The 5,000-nt window shown below is 40.2% G+C and overlaps 1 long non-coding RNA gene across 4 annotated transcripts in view; it reads right to left on the bottom strand.

The window, feature by feature from the left end:
* Positions 1 to 4,741, bottom strand: part of LOC137622344 (uncharacterized) — an 80,223-nt gene extending 75,482 nt beyond the window's left edge. For 2 of the 4 annotated variants that reach the window (XR_011040441.1, XR_011040440.1), the window contains exons 1-2: positions 4,448 to 4,741; positions 834 to 889 (exon numbers count right to left, since the gene is read on the bottom strand). This is a non-coding gene — a long non-coding RNA (uncharacterized lncRNA). The remainder of the gene's footprint in view (positions 1 to 833; positions 890 to 4,447) is intronic. The other 2 variants (XR_011040438.1, XR_011040439.1) reach the window with 2 other exon arrangements.
* Between the last annotated feature and the right edge of the window lie 259 nt (positions 4,742 to 5,000).

A 5,000-nucleotide genomic window follows, 5' to 3' on the forward strand; every position in this document is an offset into this window, starting at 1 on the left:
TAAATGGCTGCCATGCGAGGACGGGAACAGAGACATGATTCAGTTCACCAGTGTGTTAGGGGGGAGGGGTAGTTAGCTATCCCTCCCCTACCCCTGCTAACTAGCACGGGGGTAATTAACCCTCGTTTAAAATCTAATGGCTTGCCATTTCAGCTACGCCGAAAGTAATACCCCCCCCCCTCCCTATGTAAATAGCGTGGTTTGTATTTCGGTTACGGAACATATAATTATACAAAATACGGTTGGATTATAGAATTGTGCAACATTAGTTAGGAAAAACTCACAATTGAAAAGATCTTTGCAAATACACTATGAATATACTACTCACGGAAGCCTCTATTAACAAAGTTACACATTTCAATAAATATCCGTTTTGCTCTTTTTGTCATCATAGAACATCTCATAAGAACCTCCTTTCACCCAGTAGTTCAGAAAAACACTGATAGGTGATGCATCTGCCCTGTTACTCGATTGATCAGAATAAAGGCCCAACATTTAATTTTCTAAACCTCTTTGTTATTTATTTTCAATATTGGGATATTCAATATAATAATAGCTCTTATTTTATTGATCATGTTAATATTTAAAGGTTGGGATAGAAATGTGTTTAATATACTTAGTCTGATAATTGGAAATGGAAGCCAATTCCATTTTCAAACAGATGCTGGAGTGTGAAGCTACAACTAGCCCCTTTGTTGTGTGTATTCGCCTCTTCAAGTTTGTATAATTGATAATTACCACCAAAATACTAGCCGACGGGGCTAGCGCGCATAGCAAAACACTTTCCGCTTACCAGAAGCGAGATTTGTAAATTAAAATGACTGAATACTTACGAACGACTCCATTGAAAATGGGATGGAAACCCTCGTTTTCTATGCGTCCTGAAGACCTGGCAAACAATAAATTGTTTCATTACTGTTACTTTGTTTTGACAATGTTAACTTTTTTATCATGATGACTTTTTTAATGACTATGACTGATTTAAAAGTACATTTAATATAAACATTTGGACAAGTCCACTATATTCCACGTGTTTCAAATGTAATTGATGAAGACAACTAACACAAAGCCATAGCTTTTCAGTTGTGGTAGTCGATCCACCATAGCACGATAAGTACGGATTTCCGCCAGGAAAGATTATCAAAAACCTTCAAAACACCACTAAATACTTTACAAACCTGTCTTATGTTATACAAACCCCTTATGGTATGATTCTATAATTTTACCAAAAAATTCTAGTAAAATTATAGAATACGAAACTACAGTACATCAATAGAAAAATCTTTTCCTACAGGAATTAATGTGCTTTCACCGAATTTGACCTTCACTTCCACCGCAAATACACCATCATCCTGTTATAAACCCCACTTCCTGACAGACAGGTGAGAACAAGGGAGTTTGGGAGGGCGAAAACAGGAAAAAAAAAAAAAAAGTGATCATTTAACACTTTCGAGGGTAAAGTTTTGGATTCAACCAAATTGGGAAATGTATTATATTAATATATTTTCCTAGTAAAGCACGTGATAACAAAACACTTCTTCTCAATACATTATTGTCACTAATGCATACTTACAGAGAAAAAAAATATTTCAGGAATTGAAGGTCTTGACTTTTTCTAAGTTTAGTGTATATCTTTCCATGGGCACGCAAGGTAGCTCTTGTTCGTTTGTATGTCTGTTTTCATCTTACTTGGCTCCGCCCCATTGCGTAATGTGACAATATTTACTTGAATGCGCATTTGCTCCTCCCACTAATGTCGCTCCTCCAATCAAAATACTACTGGGTTCTTTTCAAGGGTTATTATTGGACGATTCATTGGTCTCTCAGTCTTGTTTCAAGGATCTGTTTTTCGTGCAATATAACATTGTAAACGATACTATTTTGTTTTTTTCCCTATTTCATTATGGGAGAAACCCGTGATTGTCGTTTGTTTTCGGTTTTCAAAAGTTCCGGTTACTATATTTTCATCACACGTCATTTTACTGTCATGGATCCTCCGGTACGGTTGTGTGAAATATGTCGTTATTCCTATTTTGATGTGATCGGCCGATTTCATGGGAATTATAATGGAACTCCTGAAGTAGTGAATCGTTTTCTAAGGGAGCATTCCGTATTACCTTTAAGTGTCCAGTGTGGTAAATGTGATTCGCCTTTACATTTTCGTGAGGATAGACATGTGTGGTATTGTACCAAATCTGAACGTATTCCAGTACTTGATGATTCAGAAGAGGGTCAACCACAACCTTCCACATCTTCATCGTCATCTTCCGTTTAAGGTAAGAAGTGATTTAACAAAATATATATATTCAAATTTACCCCTGGTTAAAGGGTGGGTCGCAGGGGGGGCGAAGCCCCCCCCCGGTAGGGGTACAGGGCCCCTAGGTTAGGTTAGGTGGGTTTGTTAGGTTCTGTGGTGCCCTGAAAATTACTGTGGCCTTAAGGGGGGGGTCGCAGGGGGGGCGAAGCCCCCCCCGGTAGGGGTACAGGGCCCCTAGGTTAGGTTAGGTGGGTTTGTTAGGTTCTGTGGTGCCTTGAAAATTACTGTGGCCATAAGGGGGGGTCGCAGGGGGGGCGAAGCCCCCCCCGGTAGGGGTACAGGGCCCCTAGGTTAGGTTAGGTGGGTTTGTTAGGTTCTGTGGTGCCCTGAAAATTACTGTGGCCTTAAGGGGGGGTCGCAGGGGGGGCGAAGCCCCCCCCGGTAGGGGTACAGGGCCCCTAGGTTAGGTTAGGTGGGTTTGTTAGGTTCTGTGGTGCCTTGAAAATTACTTTGGCCATAAGGGGGGGTCGCAGGGGGGGCGAAGCCCCCCCCCGTAGGGGTACAGGGCCCCTAGGTTAGGTTAGGTGGGTTTGTTAGGTTCTGTGGTGCCCTGAAAATTACTGTGGCTTTAAGGGGGGGTCGCTGGGGGGCCCTACCCCCCTCCCCCCGGTAGGCCTAGTTAGGGGTATGGGGGAGGGGTGCTGGAACATTAATTATTCATTTATTGCAAATATCATTCAATGCCCCAACACCCTCCCCCCCTTCCCCCACCCAAAACCCCGGTTCCCAAAGGATGTCCCCCATAATTGGTGGGATGAACTAGGGTATACATAGTAAATCTCTAAATCGGTTGGTTTGCAGTCAAAATAAACGTTAAATTCATTGAAACCACACTATTTCTGATGCAACAAATATATTTTTATTGCATTTTTCCAAATTTGGCTGAAACTAAAAATTTACCCTTTCGAGATTTGTAAAAGGGCACAGACGTAACCAGGGAAGCAAGCCCCTAGAACCCTCTTCCCAGGTCACAGACCTAACTGGGGTCAAGCGACCGGACCCTCTTCCAGGTGTCAGACCTAGCCGAGGAACAAACCCATGGATCCCCTTCCAGGTGTCAGACATAGCAGGGGGACAGACGCCCGGACGCCACCTTCCAAGATTACAGACCAAGATGTAAGAGCCTTTGTAGTTTGTTGGGACAGAGTGAATAACCACATTTTACAGTCACAAGAACATTACCAAACCAAATGTTTCCTACCTTACCTAACCTAACCTAAGGTAGGTTCTCCACCTAACCTAACCTAGGAGTCTTATTCTTAGACTGCCATACTCTTATCTTACCCGGTCCCAATGAACTACATTTACTCCCAAGATGTAAACTAATGAGTGAAATAAATATTTCGGGGGAATAGGATGCTAATATTTTGTGGATTTATTATGCGTCCCACAGCAAAATGTACATGGCCGAAAAAGTTAGTTTTCCCATTACTTATTGGATTTGCCAGTTAATTTTCCCCGACCAATAGCATTGGTTCCTGCTGGGTAAACCAATTCCCTTTTATTTGTGATGGAAATAAAGATAATTTTGGAAGAAAACTGGAGTTTTTCTATATAAGTATACCTTCATCAGTAAGGCTTTTTGTGTTTTTCTGTATTAACATTAAATGACCGGACCACACATGGCAAGCTACGTTCACTATGTCCTCTCCTAAAATGAATTTCAAAATCATAAATATAAAAGCAAACCGGGAGTAGTTTGCTTTCTGTAACAGAGTAAGCATTTGTTGTTGTCACAGCTATGGGTCCTTGGGTTAAACAATTGAGCATACATGCCCCAGTCTCAGATGGACCATATCTATGAAGAAACCCAACATATTCGAGAAGTTGATCTAAAAAATCAACATTTCATGGTTATTAAAGAATCCATCAGAAAACAAAAACTTAACGACAGGCCTTTTTAGTAGCTTCTAAAAATAGGTAGTTAAAACCCAGAAAATATTCTCCTCTGAATTAAGTCAAAATTATACGTTCCAAACCCCTCCCCCCCCCCCAACACACACAAATGAAAAGTAATCATAAAACATATAATTAGCAAAACATTCTCTACTTAAGAACTGGAATATGGCCAGTAATGCTCGAGGTCAAGAAATACCTTTTGGTAACATGAAATGATGTGGTGTTGCTTACCTTACTTGTTCCCCAGAAGTAATAGCAAGGACTCTTAGGAATGAAGTTATGAACCACAAATTTTAACAGGTTCAGGTGGGGGGGGGGGTGGAGGCATAGCCCTTGCAACGGCGCCTCTAATGATTATCTTCTCATAGTGCTTAGTCTTTTCCCGCAAATCAGGTTTAATAATTATTTTCTCTTTTCCACATTTGTTTCACTACATAAATATAACCTACTATTTTCTCTAGGTATTCCTTCAATGTTTGTTGAAATTCAATTATTTCATTCCTTTCTTTTCTAGTCCACCGATTGCCAAGTCACTAGTCAAGTTGTGACATCTGTTGGCAAGGTAGTGAACTACGAAACCTTTAGAGAATATTTTATAATTTATTCATAAATTATGAAAGAAATACAGGTGATAATGATTATATTTTCAATGGATTTGTTTGTTGGCAAGATTTAATTGCATAGATTTAACTATATCTGGTGGTTTACCAAGAAATTGTCCTTTACACCTATTGTAAAATCTTACCTTAATTTTTATTTCCTTTTTCGAAACCAGTATATTTTT

This window comes from Palaemon carinicauda, chromosome 29 (assembly GCF_036898095.1).
Source record: "Palaemon carinicauda isolate YSFRI2023 chromosome 29, ASM3689809v2, whole genome shotgun sequence".
NCBI classification, from domain to species: Eukaryota; Metazoa; Arthropoda; class Malacostraca; order Decapoda; family Palaemonidae; genus Palaemon; species Palaemon carinicauda.